The sequence below is a fragment of the Pagrus major genome, chromosome 19 (genome assembly GCF_040436345.1).
Source record: "Pagrus major chromosome 19, Pma_NU_1.0".
Lineage (NCBI taxonomy): Eukaryota > Metazoa > Chordata > Actinopteri > Spariformes > Sparidae > Pagrus > Pagrus major.
Window position 1 is genome coordinate 7,160,079 of NC_133233.1, and position 27,489 is coordinate 7,187,567.

A 27,489-nucleotide genomic window follows, 5' to 3' on the forward strand; every position below is an offset into this window, starting at 1 on the left:
TGCTTTGCTTCCTCTGGCACTGGAAACCTGCAGCGTGTCGAGGGCAAGATGGATTCAATCAAGTATCAGGAAATCCTGGGAGAAAATGTCATGCCATCTGTGAGGAAGCTGAAGTTTGGGCGTCATTGGACCTTCCAACAGGACAATGATTCCAAGCATACCTCAAAGTCCACCAAGGCTTGGTTTCAGAAGAAATCCTGGAAGATACTAGAGTGGCCATCACAGTTGCCTGACTTGAACCCCATTGAAAATCTCTGGTGGGATTTGAAAAAGGCGGTTGCAATAAACCTTATTTGCAGTGGGGGTTGAATAATTTTGATTGCAACTGTAACTCCAAGGCTTACTGAGCTGCTTGCTTACAGCATTTAGTCACTATAGCCAAACATAGCTAGTTCAGTGTAGTAAGCAGCAGTAAGTGTTTTTGCTGCCCCCTATAGTTTTTGGATCTACCTTCGAATTCTGGGCCATTTCTTACAAATTACACCTATTAAGTCTTTTCTGTGTCTTAGCCACATGTGGGAAACAATCTCAGTCCTGCATTTTACAAACCCACAAACAATCCTGACCACCTCTCTTTAACTTCTACGTAGTACAAGAATGTAGCACCCTGTGGGCAGAAAAAACACAGCCAGTGATCATATTCCATGCTGCAATTATGTTTCCTCTAAAAGCTATTAGTCAAAACCATGTGGTATATAAACATCATTTCAGTAGATGGGGTTTAACTGTGACCCAAAGCAACTTTTTAGGCTTCAAATCTATTTTTTATCCACTTATGTGCGTAAGTACATAATTATGTACAAGGCTGTGAGCTCTGCCAAAACACTTGAGAGTTCACATCAGTACTGTGGCTGAGGAGCAGGACTGAAGCAGCTGCTGCTGCCGCTGTACACAAAGTACATCACATCCTCCAGAATGCTGTTCTATACATTACAGATGTGGAAGAAGGCATCAACACATTTCTTGTATAGTCAGCCATCTGTATATCATTGAATATAAAGAGGGATATAATGATACTGGCTTCCTGCCAGCTTTAACACCTGAGTAACTCTTCTCATGTGTGCAGGCTGCTTACATGATTTGAGAATTCAAAATATGATGATGCCATATTCCCACATCTGTAATGCTGACTCGGCAGGCCTTTATCTTTTCAGATCTTTCAGTAAGAAGGTTTTCTAGCTGTCAAACAGCCTGATGTTTATGGAGGGGAGAAGTAATCTGTCACAGAGGAGATAACAAAACCATATGTGCATATTTTAAAAAAACGGGGGCGAAAAATACTATTTATGAGCTGAGAAAGAAAACATGTGTATGATGTATCATTGATGCCCTATGGTGCCAATATAATCATCCTGCTGGTTATTAAAGTCCCAGCAATATTGAACCATTTATAATGAAGGAAACTTGGGGAACCAGTGATAAATAAAGAATGTATGCAAATGTTTTGGATTTATAGTCTTCATTCTGTTTCCTGCTGTCCGTTGTGTGGTGCTGAAACATTGCACAAAACATTTGCATACTCACTTATGTCACAACAGCAGATAAGTCCAACAGGAATCAACTTAGTCAAACATGTTTCTGTCTCAACAATGATAGAATTAATGTAAATTAGATGTTACGTGAGATATAATAAGGCATAGTAAACTGCACAGAAGAATGGAGCGGCATGGGTCCAACTCTTCAATGCCGATAATACAATTTTATAAATGAAATGAAAAAGAAAGGCAGGCACATGTGCAGCACATTTTCATCATTCACTTTGACTTCCCGCACCAGAAAAGAAAATGTTGGTCTCACAATGACCCAGTAAAAAAAAAAAACAAGAATGAGATTCATCATTTTCAAATGGAAATGGAGTAAAATCTACATTTATCTGGATGTGATCATTGAGAGTCCCTTTTGATGCTTAGTGATACAACATTTAGGCTACATGTATTTTTTCATTCAATAGACATGATGAGTTAGATGTTCCACACATTAAAAAGTTACCAAAAAGATATGTTAGGCGTATGAAATAGTTGAAGTTCATCAGGTAAGTTAAAAGAACCCACAGGCGTATGCAGGACACAAACAGCTGCCTGCTGAGTGAAAGTGCTTGTTCCCAACCCCATACTTCTCCTTGTGCAGGCTTTGTCGCTCTTTTACTACATTAACTTATTTCCTCCTTTGCTCCCCTCATAATGACTGGCCACTGGCAACTACAGGTCTCCACTATTTTTTTTAATGGAATATTAAAGATATAATACGCCAGAATTCTGAATTTGAATGTTTTAAAAAAAACTACTAGACATGGGTTTTATCTTTTGTCTAGTTGTGTACTTACAGTATCAAAATGTTTCCAACAAGTTTACCAGGTTAACAGTGCATTTAATTTGGTCGCCTCTAAGTTGCTTTAAGTTTAAAACATTAGCTCTTTGGTGAGCATTTGTGCATATTGGACATTGGTTTTTGCAATGGTGGTTGTTTAAAGATGTGTCCAGCACCAGCTAAATGTTTGACCACAGGACTCATTTGTTTATATTCAACTTACTCATATGAGTGTTTATTTGCTCCCCAAAAAGCAGATTATTTTACTGTACATTAGTCGTAAGCTAACAAGCAGCAACACACCCCCAAGTTGTGTGAATGTCTATGTGTTGGGATTCAGTGAGCCTCTCACTTAGCTCAGCACTCAGCAGAGACTCTGGTTCTCTCTCTTCTTTTTCCCCTCTCCTCTCTGTAACATTACGTCATGTTGTAAAGTACATTTCCCCTCCAGCTCCAGTCAAAAGTCAACATTACAGAACATAAACACCCGACAATGGAGGTCACCTCTGCAGATCACTGCCGCAGTCAGGTTGATAAACAGGAGTGAAGATTAATACACTTCTTAATCCCCAAAGTTAAAAAGTAATCTCTGAGCTCTCCTCCCATCCGTAAGAGGCTCCAGATCAGAGCAGTACCTGATGTGACTCTGGGTGTTTATTCCTCCAGAAGGTCTGGCTCTGCACCAGCTCTCTCCTCCTGAGCTGGAGGCTCTGAGGGGCTAAGCATTGGCTCTGCCGCCTTGCTCTACCTGGCCCTCACGACACATCAGTTGACTTGTGATTTTTGTTTTGATCGAGACTGTTTATTACTATTTTTAAGGGGGCAAAAATGGGATTCTGAAAAGTAATGGAGACATGTAACCCATGTCCTGAGTGGAAATCAGGCCCTTGATCTCAACATTGATGCTTTCACTGTCAGTAAAACTGTGTTTACTTGACTGCAAATCAGCCCATAAATCAGTCAGCAGAACAGTTTAGGTATCCTTGGTGCTCAAAGCAGAAACCTCAGCCTTGATATGGTCACAGAGACTCGTGATTTATTTAAAGCTGCAATCCATAACTTTTCCATGTTCAAAACACTGCAGAGATGATGAAGCATCGAGTCACATTGTGTGTTGCACTCTTCCTCTTGCACCAACTTTTTCACAAACCAAGAAGCATACTTCATTGACCTAACAGAGCCTTCTCAGCAGCCAAACCGTATGTAAAAAAAAAAAAAGGTACTCATTGTGGATAATAAATTTACACACACTACAAATATCTACAGAGAATATCAATACAGGCTTAAATAGAAGTTAGACAGCAAATATTTGGCACGCTGCTGAATGCTTCCCCCCAGGAAAATCAAGCAGCTTGTTGCCTCCGGTTGTTCGACAGCTTTACACCAGGAAGTCGATGCTGAGAGCTGTAATCTAAATTGTTGACCATTTAGTTTTGGGAATTATCCCAGTTGGCATCACTCAAGTATTATTTCTGCAGCGAAACCCCAGATATCTCCGGCTCTGATCAATGCCTACTGTGCATTCAATCATAAGCATGCGTCCATTCCACTCACGGCACAAAGCAATTACAAATGGCTGCAAGTGAATTGAAAGAGGGAAGAGCTGTAGTGGCGGCTGTTGCAAATGGATTCACTTTTAAGCTCAAATTAATGGACCCCGTGGCTCAATAGAAATTATGTTTTGGAATGTATTTTCATAATAACCTCCCATGAGCTGAATACAGAGATGTCGTTTTTTGGCAGGAATTGCTGGTAGCCTATAGGCCTTTAAGACCAGAGGGATAATACAAAGGAAGTTAAGGATCAAAATTTCTGAAGCACCACAGTCAGACTGACAAGTAGGAATGGGAGGAGTACAGAATTATGCTGAATAGAGCTGAAAGAAGTTGTATTTTTGAATAATTTTAGTGAATTTGGTGTAAAAGAAAACTTTCAAGAAATAGTCTTTTGTTTGATGGCATGACCAGTTGAATATATTTTTCTTTCAAGATAGTAATGTGTTCTTGTGATCTTGGCAATCGTAGACAATTTAAAGGGGCAATACATAAGACATGGGCAGGATCTTAGTTTAAAACATTCAAAAAATGAATTAAAAGTGATAGTCTGATAGCCCTCGCAGTTTCAGCTGTGAGATGTAAAAGCAGCCAGTTCACTACTTAGTCTAATAAGTCAGCAAAATAAATTCACAAAATGTCAAGAGAGGAGATATTTATAGACCTATTTTCCTACTAGGGTTAGGGTTAGCCTACCCCTGAGCTAAAACAAGCTTAACTGCCTTGTTAACTCATTGTAAAATATACTTAAGACGAGACACACATTTCTCTCTTTCTCCTCTGCTGCTTCATGCTTCTCCTTCCCCGCCTGCTGTGTCTTCAGAACCCCCGGAGTCATAGCCCTGGTCAGTCCCAGGCTGGTGTCCAGCCGTGCTCACTGGGGGGCAGCTGAGCCCTGTTGACTGTGGAGACTCCTCCCATCATCCGAGGGTGCAGTGCAGGCCGACTCCCGTCAGCTAATAGAGACACTTAGCTCATAGCTAACTGAGCTACTTGCTAACATCAGTTATTGGTTTAGCGATAAATATAAAAAAAAGAGGAGATTTTTACTGTATAAAAGTATTTTCTGACATGTGTACGGCATTGTTTTAGCAGAAAAAATGTATAATTAAAACATTAAAATCCTCAAAAATGGCACCCACTGGCACTATTTTTGATTTCACAAGTTTAATTGTTGGACACACTTGTGAATACTGGACCAGGATTGGCTTTCATACTATCTGTGATGTCACAAATCATGCTCATAGACCTACAGTGATGAACAAAAGGCAGCCAGCTGTCGGCTATTGACAAAATATTAAAACATAAGTGTCCTTACTTATCAATCACTGATTGTGTAGTGGGGAAGCACTTAATCTGAGCTGACAAGCTGACTCATTCACTGCTGAAAGGTCATTTGCTGTCACTTGGATCAGATCCTGTCACAGAGGCATTAGGGACTTAGGGTAGAAGGTGAGTGGGCTCAGTGCGCTCTGAGGCTGGGGACAGACATCTGTGTAGTCTCATCAGTGTAGAGATTGGGCACACCTCAAAAGAACCAGCCAGCTTTGAGAACCCATTTTCTTTATGGTGCCTTCCTTTGAAAGAAAACTCTCCCCTTTTCTAATACCGAAGCTGAGGTTATCTCATTATCACTGCAATGCTTGGCCTAACTGTAGCCTATACCATGCAATATATTTGGTATAATAATGCTTATGGTTTTTTTGTGGGTACAGGCTGTTCGTGAACACAGGAGAACTGATAGGAAAGGTCAATATCTGTCATAAACACTGAATCATTAAAGTAATCGCTCTGTAATGGTCAGTTGTACCAAATACAACATACAAACCACATACCACATACAAACATAAACATAAACCAATGATACAGACTTCAATAATTCGATGAACCACAAAGCGCGTGCTATGGTCATCACTTTTTAATGTCTTCTGGAAACCTCCCTGTCCCTTTTGTCCTTTCTGTATTTGGTTGAATTCCTGTTTTTACAACATATTTTCTGAATGCTGCCCATGTGTTGTCAAAAAGATATTTTCTGGATTTGTTTCATCCATTTGCATGTGTTTTCTTAAGTTGCAGCGTGACAACTCTCAGGGCAACCATGGAAAAGAGACTAGAACATAATGAATACAAAGTATCTAGTGCAGAGGAAGGATGAGGCTGACGATTGAATAGGCTGAGAAGAGAGTCACGGCCAGTTACTGTGAACCTGTTCCTCTCTGGGGAAGAATATTAAAATACAGCAGGACAAATATTAATATACAGAAGTCTAAAATATGAATACACTGCATCGCAAATATGAATAAATAACAATCTAAATATTAATATACCGATCCCAGATGGGCTTTGAAGGGCAGACTGTATTCCTTTTTGAGCTCGATTTTTGTTCCAAAATAAATTCCTCTGTGTAATTATATGAAATTGTTTTAGAGCAACATATCTCTCTATTTTGGCTCTATATTTCTACATTTATCGCATGCAGGAAATTCAGACCTGGCACTGACATCTGATCTGAGTGATCCGATCACAAGTAGACAAATTCTACTGTCACTTCACATCCGGCATTAACATGCATCTGAGTGACCACTTGTGATTGGATATCACTTCCCCGTTCAACAAGCGAATAAACGTGTACATCACTTAGACAAATGCACATAATGTTTTTCACACAAAGAAAGAAAAAATGTTATGTCTAAATTTGCCGAATAAACAGGAAGACCCAAATAATTAAGAAACAGTGTTTCACAATATTTATATAGTTCAACAACTCACTAAATTAAGTGATTTTTTTAGGGAGTCTGGGGACTTTTCTTAGTGTGGCTGTGTTGTGTGTTTTTGTGCTTTTCTGTTCTCAGAGGTGCTCTGCAGAGGCTGGGCGTGGCTTCCTGCTGGCTGGAGCTCCCCACTCTCACACACCTGCAGCGCATCTGATCATCAGCGCCAGTTTAAATACCCTGATCTTCTCTCTGTAGTAGCAAAATTTGTCATTTGCATTTAACCACGGATATTGTTGTTACCTTGCATTAACTTGGGCTGTTTCATTTCACGTATTGACCTATGACCTCGAGGTTTATTACACCTTTTAGCACTGTGAATTATGACCTGGAATTATGAAGTGTGAACTGTTTGACTTACTTTTGAACAGTGACCTCGCTGATTTATGGGAAAGTGTTCGTGCACAATAGTACTTTGTGTTTGTCGGGCATTTTGGGTACATCCAAGGCCGTCTGGCCATCTGGATATTGTTTGAGAAATCACCCTTTCTCAAGGTATCTCTGAGTGTGCTATAAACTGTAACTTTGTCTGTGACTCTTGGTCAGTCTCTGCCAGGGTTTGCTTGGTGGATGAGGCTGGCCTTTCAGCAGAAATTGGTTAACTATGTTTACTTTTTGCTTGTACCATTTTATTAAATTACACAAAGACAGCCTTGTGTGAATCATCTATTATTTGTTCACTTCTAAATAAGAATTTCCACCACAAACTTGGCGACGAGGGTGGGATTGGATGTGTGACCCGGACTCCGTCGAATGGCAGAGGTCGACCTACAAAGAGATTCCTCCCTGCGGGTGAGAGGCTGTCCTTGTACAGAGCCCTGGTTTCTGCTCCAATCCTGGATTTGGGAAAAAGAACTTACACGGTGAGAAGTGAATATATAATTGTCAGATAAGGTATTTCAAGGAGTTTGCAGAGTTCATCGGAGTATTCTTTGCAGTGGCATGTGTCTGAGGAGTTGTGGTGGATCCGCCCTAACAAGTGGACCACGATTTCTGTGTGATACAAGAAAGACAGGTAATTAGAGAAATGGGTAAAAGTCAGAGAAAAGTTGCATCTGATGCAGGCGCAGGTCCAAAAATCCTTCCGCCATTATTAAAATTTACGACAAAGATCCAACATGTATGACACAATTTGATGAGTGGGTAAACTTGGGGTTCCCAGCAGTGGGAAGTTTTAGCAAGTTTTAATCAACTGGACCAGCTGAAGACATGTTTAAAAGTAAAAGAACAGATGAGTGCAAAGCAGCATGCAGCCATGTCCAGAAAACTAGGAAAAAAATTTGAACCTTTAAGGCTGACTTGAGAGCATACAGTACGTGGAGAGAAGAAGTAGAGTTGAGAGAGAGAAAAAGAGTGAGGTTAGAAAATCAAGCTCGGGAAAAGGAAAATAAGAAACAAATTGAAGAATTACAAAATAAGGAAAAGAACAGGGATAGTCAGACACAAAATATACAAAATACACAAGAAAAAACTAACACATTGTGTCCCTCTTTCACCGAGGTACGCAAATCACGGAACTCATTCTGGCTGGACCCTGATCTGGCTCCGGTCCTCCTCCTCCACATGCTCCTGTCCACCCTGATCATGAAGGAACAGCAGCACAGGCAGAAGACCGGACCGCTGATGGAAGCTCACCACCACCACCACCATCGATACCTGATGTCAGACCAAAATAAAACCCAAGCAGCCCTCAAAGACCTTGCATGCCTCACAGCAGCATTTGATCTCAACTGTGGTCTGGTTTGGGAAAACATGGCAGCCTTTTGAAATTGCAGGACATTTCCAGACATTGCTGCCAGTGAGAGAAGAAGCTGTATTACATGGAAAAAAGCATTCCTACAGACTATACTTGAGTATGCTGAACATGCAGAGGATCAAGTAACTGATCAGGATAGAGGCGGTAACAACAGCAGAGGACGCAGCAGAGAAAGAGGTCAAGGCAGAAGTGCTCCAGGTGGTCCAAGACTGAGAGCAGGAAGTGCTCTAGTTCGGAAAACAGTTGAGCTCATTCTTATGTTGGAAGTTTCACACACCATGGTGAGTCAACAAGTGGCTGTTGACCTGGCTGTCTTGTCTGAGGTGCCGCCTGAATTATGGTCACAACGTAAATATGATGTTGGCCTGATGAAAGACACACCTCTGATCACACCTCTGATAATCCACCCAAAGTCTGATTTCCGTCCATTTATGAGACAATACCTGCTTAAGAGAGAAGCAGGTCAAAGGTATTCAACAGATTTTTGAATCACTGCTGCAGGCTGAAGTCATCAATCGGTCCTCAGTCATCAATGTGTTCTTTTCTGTTCCAGTACACAAAGACAGCCAGTACTGGTTCGCGTTTCAATATAACAGAAAAGGATACACTTGGACTCGCTGCCCACAAGTCTATTGTGAGTCTCCAGGTGTATTCCACAGCGGGTTGTGAGACAATTTGCAAAATTTACATCTCCCGAGTGGCTCAGTGTTGTTACAATACGTGGATGACCTTTTGATCTGCGGCCCGTCACGAGAAGCATGCAAATCTGACACCATCGTGTTGCTAAAAAATGTAGCTCACAATGAACACAAAGCTAGCTTATCTAAACTGCATTTTGCTCAAACACGTGTAACATATCTGGGACATGCGATCACAGCAGAAGGCAAATCCCTCTCCCCCAAATGCATACAGGCCATACAGTCTGTTTCAAAACCTACCACTAAGAAACAAATTATGGGTTTTTCAGGAATGACGTCATATTGCAGCTGTGGCTCAGGGGTAGAGCCAGCGTCTTGTTATCGGAAGGTCGCTGATTCGAATCCCCTGGTCTGCATGTCGAAGTGTCCTTGGGCAAGATACTGAACCCCAAACTGCTCCTGATGTGCTGATTGGCACCTTGCATGGCAGCCATCGCCATCAGTGTATGAATTACTGAAAGTCGCTTTGGACAAAAGCGTCTGCTAAATGCCCTAAATATAAATGTATATATAATGTTTACTAGACAAATTAGTCATTCTTACACATATATTCACTTATACCTGGAGTTGTCTACTGAAACTGCTACACATAACGGTGATATGTTGTGGTTTCTTTCTTGTGACAAATGTACTTATTGTAAGTCGCTTTGGACAAAAGCATCTGCTAAATGCCCTAAATGTAAATGTTAAATATTGCAGACAATGGATCCCAAATTATTCAGAAAGAGAGGCACCCCTCTCTTCCATGATTCATGGTAAAAATCTCTGTGCACATCACAGACTGAACTGGACTGACGGGACAGAGACAGCCTTTACTGACTTAAAGGGCTCTCTGCAGACTGCTCCCACTTTTGGACAGCCAAAACCTGAGTTTGTTGATCAAAAAGACCACACTCTTTACTCGCTGCCAGATTATTTTGTCCCTCAGATGTGGTACACGGCCTCCTCGTTTATGCTTTCCTCAGTGAAACTCATCTCTTTGTGCTGCTGTTTGTTACCTTGTTAACTTTGTCGCTCCTCGATCTCTCCGGTGATCGACTAGCTACCAGCTTCCAGCTTCCTGGCTGCCCTACCACCCAGCCTCCAGCACCTCCGCAACCTGCCTGCACTCAACTGCGGATCCTCAGTGTTATGACCTCCTGAGCCTCTACTTCTACCTCACACCACTGTGGGTCTCCACCGCCTCATCAACCGAGCAACCAGCATTTCCACTAGCCCAAGCCTCAATGTTTCATCTGCCAGAGCCTGAGCCTCAGCGTTTCAACCTGCCAGAGCCCGAGTCTCACCATGCCAGCCGAGCCACCTGATCCCGAGCCAGAGCATCTTCCACTACCTGCCTACTCAGCTTTGACAATAAATTCCTTTAACTACCTCCCTGTCTTGGTGTCCGCTTTTGGGTCCAATAAAATTATCTGGTTCAAACCATAACAAATGTTTTACTGTAATTGTAAAATTCATAAATTGAGTGTAAATGGTGAAATCAGTTGAAGCAGTGTGTTCAAACAGCTGCTACATGTTGGCAGGTAAGACGTGCTTTAGACACTCTTTAAAAGGAAACAATTTAATGCAGAATTTGTATGTAGCTGTTTTGCAAAGTTTTTTCAAGTTTCTCAATACTGCCAGATTTGTGCGTACACACTGCTAAAAGAATGTGGTCACTCACATGCAGCCCAGACAACCTCTGAATGTGGCCTGAGTGGTTGGATCTCAAATGTGTCCTCAATACATCTTGGGAGTGTTCACACGTGTACTTAGAGCTGTCCACTACTCACGCTTGTTGATACCAACCCTTAATAATGCTGTTACTACACTGAGAAGCAACTGTATTTGTCAAACAGAGAGCTCATTCTTTAATAACCTTACTTTCAGGACAGAGTATATTGTTTTGATTTCTAAAAGTACTTACTCTCTCCATAATGCATCATCTTTCGTATTCTTATGAAATTTTCCCCTGTAGCTCCACACATGAAGCTATGAATGTGGTGATTAAAAAAAGAAGAGCCAATATGTCATTGTCCTTTTGACACATTACAAAACACCCAGATTAAGTTGCTGCATGGGAACACAAAAACAGAGTGGTTCAGTGATTCTTTCAAAACAACATGTGCCACCCCAACCTTTTTCCTCCGTGACAGTGAAAAACAAAAACCTACGCAGTGATAGATCCAGCTCCAGCAGGAACAATATGCCAAGTTCTTTTCCTTGAGATGACTTCCAGACTTGTCAGCTAAGTCAACACAGGGTGTCTTTAATTATCTCACCATGAAGAAAACACCTCAAAGTTCACATTCAGACTTGGATTGATCTTGGCATTCATCTGCCAGAATAGTGAGATACAGACTACACCTGCAGTAACACCTTGATCTTCTGAATTAGTCATCAAACTTCACCCACTCGCTCTGTATTCTACCCTTATTTGTAGCACTAAGTGAGAACTCCTTCAGCCAAGGCTTCACTGGCAGCAGAGCTGAAGGATCAGTCAGTTTAATTTCTGACCATACAAAACTTTGATTTTTTTGAAAACTAATGACGGAATTTTATTTAACTTTCTCTAGATGTTCAAAGCCTCCACAAAATAAATGCTCCTGTTTCAAGTGGTTCCCTTAGTTTTTCTTCGCCTTCACCATCTAGTTGCTGTGATATGTGCTTGACACATTAATGCTCCACAGAAGATGAACCTTTTCCTTTTTGAGCACTCAGAGATAGACAAGATGTCTGCATACAACATAAATTATTAATAAAGGCAGTTTGACATGAAATTTGCTGCATGTTCCAAGGGGGATTTTTATTGACCCCATCAACTTTCCACAAGCAACAACTTCCGGACAAATTAGACATTTTTAGATCCTCATCAGAAAAAACGACCATATAGGTCAACTGTGAAAGCAGCTTGTTAGGAGCAATACGTATATTTCTTGTTAGAAAAATGGGCATAGTCATTAATATGGCAGCACAGGAGGAAGTGAGAGCAAGAAAGTCTGTATGGGGAGGAGATCAAGACGATTGAGTCAAACAAGCACAAGACTTTCATCCAGGGGATTGCTGTTCATGTCCAGAAACTATAGTAAATGGTGAGGGTGCAATATGTAATAATTCATACTCAAAACATTGTAATATAGGGAGCAGCATATAACCAGAGTAACCACTAACTGCTATCTGTAGCTGCTGTTAGCTAGTTAGCACAGTTAGCCATGTTGCTAGCAGTCTGGACTTTGAGCCTGGAGCACCAGCAGAGTGTTGGTGTTCAGGTGTTGAGGTTGTTTTGGGAGTCACAGGCAATCGACCTATTCAGTCATTTAGGTATGAGGATGTGTTGGTTCAACATAAGCAGACAACATCAGTATACCGAGTAAACAGTAATGTGTCATAGTTTTTCCTTTATCTAAAAAGATTAGCAGGTTGAGGACAGTAAAATGTGATAATCATAATAGGAAATGTTGAGCAAGACCTGAAGAAAGTATTCACTTTATGTCAATGATTTTACCATATAAAAAAAAATACCTAAAAAGAAAACCTTGTTCAACCTTATTCAAATATTCAACTTTCCTTGAACCTTAGTTATAATGGAAGTCAATTAGAAATCCCTTCAAACCCACTAATTTTCAAACTCTTCCCTGTGACAAACATTCACATAGAAACTCCATTACAACCTTGGAACATTGACAAAGATTACATTCAGACTTTTAACACTGTCACAGTTCAAAAATGTATCATTTTTTAGCCATTTTCACATTGTTGTATTGGTGTGTGTATGGGTCAGAATGTTAACAGCCAGAGTGGAGAGAAGCTCCAAAAAAATCTGAAAACCTTGTATTCAAACCACTCCCATTCCCACAATGTTCATTCCACCTACATAATTTAAACATCAGCTTGTAGGAAAATTTATGCTGGTCGCAGCCATGTGGGTCTGGAAGCAACCAACACCAACACTTTTGGCTTGGTGGGCTGAGCAGTGACAGGAGTGTCAACCAACTGCTGCATTAAGTGCCATTAAACTGAAAGGAAAAATATCCTCTCACTATTCTATCCCATCAGCTGCTTTTTGGCACAAATTCAAGCCAGCATTGTAGTATGGCTCATAGCTTATAGTTTATGTTGAATCCTTCATTCTCACCCAAATATTATGACTCTTAATACCCATCAGACAGAACTGCAAATAAATTAAAAACACCAATTCAGTTTGGAGTTAGCGTTGTCAACAAACCTTAAAATATTCCACATTTTTTCATATATACTTGGCATTATTTAAAGGTTTTACAGCCAGCAATGCACATTTGGCATCAGCTTTGTATGTTCTTGCCTTCTCTAGCATCAACATAATATTTAATTCATCCACATTTCTTTTTCATTTATTTAACCTTTGTTTAACTATGAAGTCCTCTAACAATGAAATATCGTAACAATGCAATGCAGCACTCAAAAGGAAAACGCTTTTCAAAATTACATTGACTTACTTTTTTGATCAACTAAATTAATCAAATAACTACTACTACTGGGCTACTGTAGAAACAGGACAGAGGAGGACCTGCTCCTCATTCTTGGGTAACAAACGCAAGGATTTTACGTTTTAGGTGATCATACACTAATGCAAACATAATTATGACTATTATATGACACATCTTCCCTTATATTCTACACACTGGACCTTTAATACAGAAAACACTGCAGTGACTACAAGGAGACATGCAGTGATTCCCTAATTGACATTTAACTAACACCACAATTGTTAAAGCAACATTAACATGTAACGTCTAAGGACAGAGAATGTCGTTCACTGTACAGATTGTAAAGCCCACTGAGGCAATGTGATTGTGATTTTGGGCTATATAAATAAAATTGATTTGATTTGAATTGATTTGAACGTGAAACTTTTAATAACAGCTTCTTGCCTGATCCCAGTCCCCTGTGTCAAAGTTCTGCACTTTATATCGCAATTACGTTTCCCATCACAGCATAATTGAAGAAACACATTTGTACTTAATAGACAAGTTTGAAGTGACATGGTTGCCAAATTGACATTCCTTTTGCCATAACCTGCTGACAAAGTGACATAAAAGGAAAAACAACAATGACATACTCAAAAGGCAGATTACAGAAAGCATGGTCAAAACTGTACCAGCAAGTTGAGATATATGCTGAGATTTAACTTCTATCAGTGATAGACACGTCATCGATGGCAATAAGAAAATAGTTTGAACTTATGTTTGATTATTCATTAATGCAAACCAACTTGATAGCACATAGCGATTACACCCTGGCTTATAAACAGTAATCATAGTTAATCATATCTCTTCAAAGTGGAGCGTGCTACCAGTGACACACAAACAGCCAGTCACTGACAGTGTTAGGGGTAACACGTTACAAAGTAATCTGGTGGAGTACTCAAATTACTTCTTTGTTGTAACGAGTAACGTACAGATGCAGGCTGCCTCAATTTTCCCCTCCAAACCAAAGGCCTTTTAGCTGCCACCCGACTGCCGGCTGGTTCCCAGTCAATTGCTAACCACTGCAAGTCCCCCCCTCCTCCTGGGGGTTTGCCTAGATTCCACTGTAAACACGCCCATTCATTTAATTGCAGAAATCAAAATTTTCAATATTTTTCAACTCATACAATGTGGGAAATACACTCAATTTTTTTTTCTTTTTATAACTTAAATTTTATTGAGTTTTCACATGCAAATCGGCAAAACAATACAAAACAAAATACTGATTAAAGTAACAGTAGTGATAATAATAACGCTAACAGACTGTCTGGAGATGTTCTGCCATTCGGTCCACTGTTCCATTTAGCATTTGTTCAGTTGGTGTCATGTCTCATATAAATGTTCCATTTTTCCCAGTTCTTTTCAAATACATTCTCTTTGAGTCTCAACAGATATGTCAATTTTTCCATAGCAAGGATTTCCTGGACAATTTCCAACCACTGTTCCTGTTTTGGAGCATTTATATTAAGCCAGTTTCTTGTGACCGCTTTCTTACTTGCTGCAAGTAATACTTTAGTCAGGTACAGATCTTCTTTCATTACTGCCTTGTCAATATTCCCAAGATACATCACTAGACAGGTATTGGGGATTTTGTATCCCAGGACATTTTTTACAACAGAGTTAACATTTTGCCAATATATCCTCATTTTTGTACAGTTCCAGAAGATATGTGCATGATCTGCCTCCACACTCCCACATAGTCTCCAACAGTCTTGTTGTATAGCGAGTTGCCTAGATTTTATCTTTGGTGATTTTTAGTTCTGCTTCCCATTTTGCTTTTATATAAAGTGTTGATTCCCCCCTGCTCTCACCCAAAGTTCGATAGAAAGCAGAGATGGGCCGAAACCCCTTCTGTTTATATGAATCCATAATAACTCCAATCACCTTATTTATAGTTTCATTTGACCTTATCTCTTTTGTGAAGTAATCTCGCAACTGCATGTATCTATAGAAGTCTTTGTTTTCGAGGCCGTACTTTATCTTTAGATCATGGAAACTTAGAAATTCTCCGCCCTCTGAAACTGTACATATTGCTGTCTCACCTTTTAGTACCCATTCTTTGAATGCTGGATCAGATGTCCATGGCTTAAACTTTGAGTCATATGCGAACCACCTCAAAGTGCATAGATCCCTCTTAAGTTTATATTTTCTTACTACAGCGCTCCATATTTCTAGTGTGAATGCTACTATTGTGTTCATAGCGTGTCTCAAAGCATCTGTCAGGTGTTTATCCCCCACCAATATCTGGGTTTGATAGCCCTGTACTTCCCTTTCCATTTTTTTTCCATTTAGATTTATAGTCAGGTCTACACCAACAGGCCAGATGTCTAAGTTGAGCTGCATAGAAATATTCTGTAAGATTAGGCAAAGCCATCCCCCCCTTGCTTTTAGGCAGTTGAAGTGTCGTAAATTTTATTCTTGGTTTTTTACTGTTAATGAATCTAGAAATCATCTTGTCCCAGGCTATACATTTATTTTGGGGGATATTAATTGGAAGAGCTTGGAATAAGTATAACAATTTTGGTAGAATATTCATTTTGATTGTCTCTATTCTAGCACTAAAGTCCAACGGAAGGGTAGACCACCTTTCAATATCTTTTTGGATGCTTTTTTCAATTTCACTATAATTGTTTACAAACAAGTCAGGAAGTGTTTTACTCAGAGTTACACCAAGATACTTCATTGTTTTAGAGTTCCATTTCAGATTATATGCATCTCTTATTTGTCGAGATGGAGAATAATTTAAGGAGAGAATTTGTGTTTTTGATATATTCAGTTTATACCCTGAATAGTATTCATACGTTTCCAGGAGAGACATTAGATGTGGGAAACATATATCTGGTTGTTCAAGAAAAATAATGACATCATCCGCGAAAAGGCCAATGATATGTTCTGTCCCCCCTACATTGACACCCTGCAGTTCCTCACTCTGCCTTATTGCCTGTGCTAAAGGCTCGACATATAAAGCAAAAAGGGTGGGAGACAGACAACAACCTTGTCTTGTCCCCCTCTTCAACTGAATCGTATTGGACAAGCTTCCGTTTACTCTGATCTTGGCTGTGGGCTCTTGATAAATAGTTTTAATACATTGGATTACCTTTTCATTGAAGCCATATCACTTTAGTGCCTCATACAAGAATAACCAACTAACACTATCGAATGCCTTTTCGGCATCCAGACTAACCAGAATTGTACTTGTACCACTTTTTTGAACGTTGTCTAGAATATGGAGGGTTCTTCTAATATTATCATGTGTTTGGCGTCCTTTAATAAAACCGGTTTGATCTTCATCAATCAAGTCTGGTATGAGGACCTCAAGTCTTTTGCAAATAATTGATGTAAATAGTTTATAGTCTACATTTAAAAGTGAAATCGGCCTATAATGTTTACAGTCTTCTTTATCTTTGCCTTCTTTAGGTAAAACAGTAATAATTACTTCCTTCCACGATGGGGGGCCCCACCCTCGTTAAGAGTCCAGTTAAAACAGGGCAGAAGCAAAGGTGTTAGCTCCTTCTGGAAGGCCTTGTACCATTCCCAAGGATACCCATTGCTACCTGGTGATTTACTATCCTTTAACCTACTAATTGCAATTTCTAGCTCCTTAACTGTAAATTGCGACATAATATTGTCATTCTGTGTCTCACCAATAGATGGCAGGTCAACTGTTTCAAGAAATCTTCTTATTGTTTCTTTATCAGCTGATAATGGTTTAGAATAAAGTTTCTTGTAGTATTCTTCAAAAATTATTTCTATTTCCTCTGGTTTGTGTGATAATTGATTGGTTTGAGGGTTCCTTATTTTGTGAATTGTGTTAATAGCCTGCTGTTTCCGCAGGCGTCTAGCTAAGAGTCTTGTTGCTTTTGGGCCTGATTCATAGTAGGTCTGCTTTACAAGTCTTGCCCTCTTTTCTATATCTGTCCTGAGTATCTCGTTTATCTCTTCCCTTACCTTCTTTATTTGTTGTAATATTGACTGATTTTCTGTATTTTATGTTTCTTTTCCAACTCTTGCAGTTTTTCTACTTTGTGTTTATATATAGCTAGCTGAGCCTTTTTTTGTGATGTTGTCAAAGCGATTAGTTTCCCCCGAATAACTGCCTTCATACCGTCCCACAGTATTGCAGGGTTTACTTCCCCATTATCATTCTCTTCTTTATACCTTTTTATTTCTTCTCTTATCTGTTCCACATTTGCCTTATTATTCAAGATGCCCACATTTAGCCTCCATACAGTATTTATTTTCCTATTATTCAGGTGTATTGTCAAGCTGATCCCACTGTGATTTGAAATATCTGCCGCCCCGATTTTACACTCTGTGACCCTGTGAATTTCACTTGTATTAATTAGAAATTAGTCAATTCTGGAGTAGACAGAATGAGGTACTGAATAGTATGTATAGTCCCTTTCTAGTGGGTGAAGTTCTCTCCACACATCGATTAGTCCCATTTCCCGGACTGATGTATTAATAAACTTGGTTAGATGCTTCTTGCTTCTTTTTGGGTTTGTTGTATCCAGGTTACAGTTCATGACCACATTATAGTCTCCTCCACATATCAAAATACCTTCAGTTTCTATAGCAATAGTATCAAACAGAGTTTTGAAAAAACATTTAGTACTCTCTGGGGGGGCGTATACATTGATCATTGTCACCATTCTGTTTTCTAGCTTTCCTTTAATTAATACAAATCTCCCTTCATTGTCCCTAACTTCTTTAAGACATTCAAATTGAACTGCATTTGTGATAAGGATAGCCACTCCCCTCTTTTTGCTAGGTTTGTAAGTACTGTAGAATGTATTCCTGAAACCAAAGCGTTTTAGCTTTTCATGTTCTTGTTGGGGCAGGTGGGTTTCTTGTAAAAAAAGTACTTGAGCCTTTCTCACAGCTGGTTTCATTAAGGGGCCAAGAAAATTTCACATACCGTGACAAAGTAAAGAATAAAAATTAGTTGGGGGGAATCCGCTTGAACTCCTGTAGTCTTTCCTTCGCGTGGCGCGCAATGTCTTCTGTGCTCCTCTCTCCGGCTCGTTGCCAAGTCGGGGCCCGAATAAGCTGCTCAATCTCCTGGTTCGGATCGACGGCGTTGCTGCCTGGTATCTCCACTGAGTGACCTCTCTTCCTCAGCTCCTGAGCTGCGTCTTGTGCGCTCTCGTAGGTACGTGTTCCCGAGTCCCAGTGAATGCGCATCTTGTCCAGCAGAGTCTGGAAACAAATTCCTTTCTCTTTCAGGAGCCTCTTTATCCCTGTGTAAGCCTTGCGCTTCCAAATGACCTCTGTGGCATAGTCATGGTCAAACGACAGGCGTCGCCCTTCAATCATTATTTTCTTTCCCCAGGCTTTTTTCAGTACTGCTTCTTTGCTATTAAACTCCAGAAAATGTACCACTATAGACCTGGGTAGCTCATTCCGCTCTGGTTTATGGGCTAAACCTCTGTAGGCACGCTGAATCTGCAAGCCAGTGTCCGATGTCAGTGCAAGTTCATTTTTCAGAAGTTGCTCCACAAAGTCAGGCACCGAGTTGCCTTCTTTCCCTTCGGGTACGCCATAAATGCGAATGTTATTCCGCCTTGACCGTCCCTCCATATCTGTCAACTTTTCCTGCATAGTTTCCTGTCTTTCCATAGACTTAATGAGTGCCTCCTTCAAAGCCATGTTAGCCGACTCGGTCTCGTTGATCCGTGCTTCTGCTTCATTCAGCCTGGTTTCGTGGGCCTGGATCCGAGCAGAGTTAGCAGAAAGTTTTAGGTAGATTTCCTGTTTGAGATCTTTGAGTTCATTTTTCATATCTTCCTTAAGTTCTTTTTTGAGAGTGTGTAGGTCCGCTTTATGCTCAGTCCTGAAGTCACGTATTTCCTTACTGATGCTTTGAAGCACTGAGCACATGTTTTCCACAGAGTTGTCGTTGGCGTGCTGAGCGTCGTCCATCTCCGGTGTATTCTTCCTTTCTTGTGTGTCACGTTTCGTTCGACTTCTAGTTGTTACTCCCCTATTCATTCCAAAGTAAAATTGCTATGAATTGCTCGACAGTTGATGAATTTAGGGGGGCTAATTCTAATTTGCTATCGGGAGCTCAAGCTCATGTAGTCATCTTGTCGTCTTGCTCCACCGGAAGTCCAATCTACACTCAAATTTTTAATATTTTTCAACTCATAATGTGGGAAATACACTCAAAATTTTTAATATTTTTCAACTCATATAATGTGGGAAATACACTCAAAATGTTCAATATTCTTCAACTCATAATCTGGGGGACATGCACTCAAAATTAATTCTAAACTGAAACACTGATGTCGGCCCACTATACAATTATAATCAGCTAATAATGTTAGAAAACATGAAAGTGACACCACAGTGACAATTTAACATTTTTTTTTATTCAACACAATGTGCTTTTTAAAAAACATGAATCAAAAGGAGCTCAGTCAAAACAAAGTGCTTGTCATAAATTAAAGCAAAAGGAAAAGGAAACGACTCCAGCAAAACAGAATGTGTTTTAAAGTACATTAAGTGTTAATAGTTCCATATTCTGATAGTGGTCATTGCTACAGAGGGTAGATTCAGTATTTTGGGTCTCCATCTCACATTATTCAGTAAACATTATGATAAAGACTCACAAAGGATTCATGATAAAATTCAATAAGATTCTAAGTATTATCCATCCTCAACAGCATTGACAACTATTAGAATGTGGAGCCATTTAACACTGTTTAAAAACGTTTTGGCACTTACTGTACCTTGAAGGCTGCAACTCACTTTTTTAAAATAAAACATTCAAATAAAGTACTGGTTTCTACTGTGCCGTACTTCAACTGGCAACATCAAGGTAGTGCATCAAGGTAGGCATTAGGCAACAGAACATTAAACATGCATAGTGCATTAATTGAACAGTCGTTTTCCAGAAGTTATTCAGTGCATAAACTTGGGCTAGGCAATATGTCAATGTTGTGATATTTATGTATTAGCAATCAATGTATTAAATCTCAGGTAGAAGAGGCAAACAGTGTCACATCTTGAATCTGAGGTAGAAGAGGCAAATGATTGCATTTGTAAAGAGGGGGAAAAAAACAAAAAACGTCCTCGATACTCAGCTCAACAAATAGTCCATTCTGAGTGATTCACTCATTGAACAAATCTTTCTTCAGCGTCAGTAGACGCCCTTTCAGTGGTTTGTTGTCCTCAAGACACATCACGACTTTTTGGATAAATGTGAATGTAAGCTCGAGATTCTTTGGGTACTGTAGGTCTAGTGCATATACGTACCCAAAGAGCAGGAGAAATGAGTCAGCCAGATTTGTGGGACCACTCACAAGTATTTCATCCTCCACGACAATACAGATGCTCTCAGGGCTGAAGAGGGCCGCATCAGTAGTGTCATCCGTGACGACTGTCAGGAGAGCCACCGGAGTGTCAGTGAGGTCTGGACCATCTGCTGACTACAAAACACAAATAATACAATAATGTGTTCAGCCCCTCAAGGATACAAATCATGCTAATGATGTCTAGACATTACTGTCACTTAGCACTTTGTACTTAGACTGCAACTAAGCTACATGTTTAAACTATTTTCTTTACATATGCTTATATCTTATGTTAGTTTCACACCTATCTGTTAGCATACTTTTTGTTTAGTGGAATGCTTTATACTTACCTTTTCATTTATGTAATTTCTACATGTCAGTTTGCAGAATAACAACTCAAGTAAACTTCATAAACAGGTCCTGGGGGGTATTCCAGAAAGGAGGTTCAACAAACTCTGAGCCTAACCCTGAACTCTGAGTTGACTTACCCTGTGAAGTGAAACTCTGAATTTTCAGTTCCAGAACAGCTGATCTGAGTTAGGTAAGTCGACTCTGAGTATGTTAACTCTGAGTTGAGCTCGTGCCTGACGACTAGTAAAAAGCCACCATCAATGGAGCCCCGTTACTGTGATTCACCATGGCAACAGGGGAGAAAACAGGAAGCAGCAGGACCATTGTTCATGTTTGCTCATCGTCGCCTTGTTTTACAGTTTTTAGCCTCCGTTTTCAAGGTACATAAACAAAATGGTGAGGACTTCCAGTTCACAGCATGTTAAGGGATGAATAAGAAGTTTAGTAACAGATTCTTGCTTTTTGTGTTATCAGCACAGCCAGGTTTAGACAGTTTGATCGGAGTTTAGAGAGCACGCAGCGGCTCTGCCTCTTGAGATCTGTCTGTGCTCTTTGTGTCTGTGGACGCACGCTGACAAAATGTAGAACAGAAATCTGTGTTGATTCAACAGCCCTGCAGCTGCCAGATGAGTGTGGGGGGCTGGGAGACCTGTTGGGATGGCCAGTGCCCATTAAGCAAGAACAAAAAGATGCACTGTAATGCTAATTTTGTGTTTGGCCTCTCTCACCTCCCAAGATATGCAGATGATGTTTGTCAACACATTGTTATAAACTAATTGCATCTCTTTTATCATCCGTCACTGCGTGAGGAAAAAATTAAACAGCGCAATGACAATCGTTTCTGCTGAAGATGTGTTTAAAATAACTGTAACACACCTGTCACCTGAGCGTAATAGTTCAAGCGTCTTATAACCACCCACACCCAGTGAAATATTCAAACCAAATACTTTAAACACAAATATGATCATGGACCGATATTTAAAGATTGTGTACCATATCATGAGGTCATCAATATTATGCTTCAACTTTTTGTTTTTCAACAGTACTGCATGGAAGTGAATGTAATATGGCCTGGGAATTAATGATTTAACAGGGAGAAGAAAACTGCGTGTACTGAACTTATCTTCAGTGGTACCGGGAAAAACTATTAGTAGTATATATATATAGTATAAGAGTCGAAAAAGTTTTTTTTTTTTCTTGTTTGTTATTGCAGTTGTAAGAACAAACAAGAGAAATGCAATTTCTGATGCTGTTAGATTACTGTTAGATCACACCGTCAGGTGCGTGCGGAAATCCCAGAGCAAATTGTTTTGTGCCACAGTGAAAATGTCTTTTGTGGAAGGCTAAATGCCCGAAAATATGAATCGAAGCAGAATATTTCGTACAACTTTTGGACTTTTCAACACTCTGAAGTTACTTCACCTGAGGTTTGCAGATATCTAGTAGCCTACCTAAATCTTTTTCAGTAGTTATGTTAGTTATAACAACCTTGAGCTAGCTAAGCATTTGTGTGTTTATATGTGCTGTATTTATTCTTTTTTGGAAATCCCACGATCTCTGGAGCATTCAAGGCGGACTCAACAGGGACGAGATATCATCATCGCTTCACCGGAAATTGCTCTAAGATGCCGTCAATATTTGCGGAATAATGGAAAAATGTGCAAATGTTTTTGTCTTTATTTTTATTTGCATAAGATTGCTTCTGACTCGTGTAATCCGAACTTTTCTAATAATTTCAGAGCACTTGAAAAGTCCAAAAGTCAAAATATATTGAAAAAAGATCGAAATAATAATTTCCAAAATCCACAACATGTTTTTACCTAATGAAATATTCTGCTTGTTGGCGTTCTGCCTTTCAAAAATACAAACACATACATACTGTACATACAAAACAAAGTGTCCAGAGTTCAACACAATACCACCTTTTAGGAATTTAGCAGGAAATAACCAAAATAGAAGCTCAGTGTCAGGGTGAGGTTGTATTTTAGGACCCAAATGCAGACACACACGCAGGAGGCAGGATAAGGGGAAACAAAGGGCAAGCTTTAATTAACAAAGCTGAATACAAATAATGAGGAAAACAGAACTAAAATGCGTCACGAGGACAAAAACAAAGTAGCAACCAAAAGCTAAAACAAAGTGTAAACAAAAGCAAAGTACAAATCAAAAGAGAAACTAAACACCAAAACTACAAACATACCAAAACGGGAGACATGAGGAATCACTGGAGGAAACACTGGGGAAGTAGCTGGTGGAGAACACAGGGTGACATCACGGGGAAACACGGATGAATACAGAGGAAGACGGACACAGACGGACACAGGCTAACACACGCTAACACGGAGAAAGTCGGGAATGGGAAATCACAGCACATCACGGAGGGAAAACAAAACAAACTCACGAAGACAAGAGGGAGGACAAAGACTAAATAGCGACAACACTAATGAGGGGATGAGAAACAGGTGGAGTGAGGAAGGACACGGACAGGTGAGGGAATTAACAGAAAAACACACAGGAGGAACTGACAAGCAGGATGCGACACACAAGGGTAAAACTTCAAAGTAAAACAGGAAACAGAAACAAACAGACACTGAACCATGACATTCAGTCAGTTCAGTTTAGTTTAGCTTCCAGCTCTCACTCCGAGTAAGACATCTTCACAAACAAATGCATGAACAATCTCTGGCAATGTGTCGGATTGGTTCTCTTTTCTTCCACCCGAGTAAACCACTGTCCCAAAAAGTATGATGCTGTTGGACTTAAAACTCCAGTGCCGGGTCTGGCCACGGCAGTTTGTCTTCGTGCACACAGGTAGCTCTGGTGATCTGATCTGGTCCTGCCAAGGTCCGAGGTTGTGAGGAGACCTGAACGGCCGATTAGATGTAGCTCTGGTATTTTCTCCTACCGTCTGCGGACTGAAGACTGGGCCAGGGATAGGCCACGGACACTGTTGGACCGACTCAGCCTCTTCCACAGTGATACGGTATGTTGCCATTTTGTTTCTGGTTGTCACCATTTTTAAAGGAAGTGACAGATTACTCCGCCGGATTCACAATCTCATTGGCAGAACTAGGGAGGTGCAAATTAAATGTTTATATTCATGGTAAAACAATTTTTATGGCAGATCGCCACAAAATGAAACTATATTTGGACTGAATAAATAATTTAACTACTTAAACTGTCTTCAGAACGGTCTCACCCTTTCAATCAAACTTCTTACCTCTCATCGATGATGAATTACCTTGATTGATACTTAAAAAGCCCTTCCCGCATATTAACAGCCAACAATATTCTGTTTCAAGAGAACTGAGTCTAATTAACAAAGTGAGAAGTTCTCATGGGGCATGAGGAGGTTCCTTCACCATCACCAGGTTTGACATGTTAGAATAAGCTTTGAAGAAAACACAGGGAGGTGTTTCAGAGAACTGGGGCTATACAGAAAACAGTAACCTACAATGGTGTTGCAGGCTCTTTCATCAACATTTATTCCACATGTAAGATTTTAATTATAGCTCAAAATATTAGTATTAATATGGCATTAATTAAGATTATTATGCAGATGATTGTTAGTTTCTCCACCAGCAAGATGACCTCATAGTCAGTGCAATAACACAGTGAAACTCCTTCCCGATCAGGTAAGAATGGGTCTATTAACACACATATTAATTCATAGCAAAATCAGAATGCGTTCTGTGACCAAACTGAAAAATGTACAGAACCCACAAACAACGACTGTATGGACGAACATTTGTTTACTACAAGACGTGACAACTACATAATCTAAACTATAACTAAGACATTACACAAAGACCAGGTGTAAATGGAGGTGTAAATGGAGCTATGTTCAGCAACACAATAGGACATGAATGGAGGAACCTTAAAACAGATTGCGCTTGCATCGTTCAAAGCTGAGAGTACTGAAAGTAACCCAAAAGATTGTAAGTTAGGGTTTTGGACTTAGTGTTTTCTTATCCTAGCCTACTCTTGTTTAACCTGTAAACCATCAACCGTATTTTTTAACCCTTGTATGCCTGATGAGGCTGCAGGGGAAGGAGGATTAAGATGGAGGAGGCGTTGAGGTGATTCTCCAGTCAGCCTTTGCTGGTGTAGGGTCCTGCTCGCTCTCACTCTCTCTCCATTTCATGCACACTTTGGAAAGTTGTGCAGGCTGTCTTTAGTTTCTTCATTCCTGACTTTGTGGAGTCAGATATCAAAGGTGCAGCAGGCCTCTGGTGCACCATGCATACTGTCGTTGCAAGCATGCAGCTAAAGTCCAGGTGGGGGAATACCTTAAATCCTCTTAAATCATTACCAATGTCTGTTAAGAGGTTGAGGTTTATACATTTGACGAGGTGGCACTCTCAACTTTTAAATGATACCAAATATCACAAACATGAATTAATACAATATCGCATATTCAGAAATGGGTGAGGTGGAATTGATGACAGTTTATCAGATAGGCCGGTTCTGTCCTGTAATAAACTGTCCTGCCATTTAGAGTTTTGGGTCCTTTTGATGTCCTGCAGCTGGTGTCCTGGTGTGTTGAGAGCCATTTCATGACTCTCAGAGAGGGGTGCTGAAGGGGTCCTGTCACATGTAAATTAAAGCAGTATTGATAATCCTACACACAGTAACATGAAGGAGTTAAGGAAATTATAGCAGGGTGAATAACTTTTTTACTCTCACTTCAAACATTTAACACTAAGCCTTTAATGGTTTCCACTCCAAGACAAAGTTTTTTGAGTGCACGGAAGGGCATCCTGCGTATACTAATTTCTTGTCTAAATATAAAAAGGATGCAATTGAGGGCAGCACTCAGTGAAACAGTGCAGTCAGGGTGACAGCGTAACCCTCGTGTGAATCTTAGCTTGAGCAGCTCAAGGAAAAATAGAAAACCCATTACAAAGACAACTGTGGAATATTCCTCAGGCAATTTGCAGCATTCAGGAGTGAGAAATGAAAGCATTCATGCTCAGAATTAGATCGACTGTATTAATTAATTTATATACGTGTAACAAAAAAATCACACTATCACAACACAATGCATAATCTACACAATTTAAATGAAGCTGATTTTCGCAGCCTTGGCAGGAAACCCACAGCAGCTACAGAGAGAGAGTTTTTTTGTTTATCTATGAACCCCACATCTTTACCCCCTTCTCCTCGAGCCCATTGATTAGCATGATTAAGTCTCATCAGCCCAAATCAACCACCCCCACCCCCTACCCCCCCAAATGAGCGGGAAGAAGCTCATCAGACATCACTAATCAAGTACAGCTTGATGCCAGTTTTCAGCCAATCACGCGTAGCCTCTGGCGCTGCAAATAAATAAAGCTGATTTGATCAGTCTAAATTTTTAATCAGACGTTTGAACTGCAGCAGTTATTTTCTCAGTTGTGCTGCTCTTTGTTTTGCTGAGCTGAGGTCAAGAGGAGGTCAGGGTGACTTTGGCTGGGAAAACAACGTTGTCACTGTACACTCCTCCCCAGCTATTGGTTTGTTTCCTCACTATAATTTGCTGCATGTTTTATTAAACTATGAACCTGCTCTGCAAGTGCAAAATGGAAGAAAAAAAAAAAAAAAAGGATAGTATTAAAGCACAGTGTATGCATTTCACTATAACTGCAGGTGTGGTTGACTATAAGGACTGTTTCACCAATTGAGACAATATATCTTCTTGTTATAACAGCCGCCATGTTAGATTAAATCATCTGGGAATCATAAATGTCTGAACAAAACATTTGTTCCAACCTATTAATCAATTAGTCATAGTTAGGTGTCCTTGTCGAGAATGCTTTCTGGATAATAGGCCAATTCAAATAAGATATCAACTCCTTATTTTAAGGGCTCCCAGTCCGGAGATCATTATAATCTGAACAAGGGTTGAAACCAGGGAGTATTTACAGTAATTTCAAACAGCTTTGAGTCATATCTATGAATATCTGACATTAAGCGGTAAGTCACATTTCTTTTTCTGCCATGGATACCATCAGCATAATGCTTCCCAGATGTTACATCATTTATGTTACACCATAAATGAAGTGAGATATTTCGGTTGTATCATGTGATAATGCTGACACCAGACATGTGATGTGCGTGGCATTCAAAATACGGCATAAAACTCCATGTTCTGATGGTATTAAAGTGGTCCCGATCCAGAGATAATATATGCTCCTGATATGGCATTTATGGCATATGGCTGCGTCCCTCTGGGTGTGTGGATCTCAGTCTGTGGATCAGGCAGGACGGGTCATAAAAAGTATCATCCTGATCA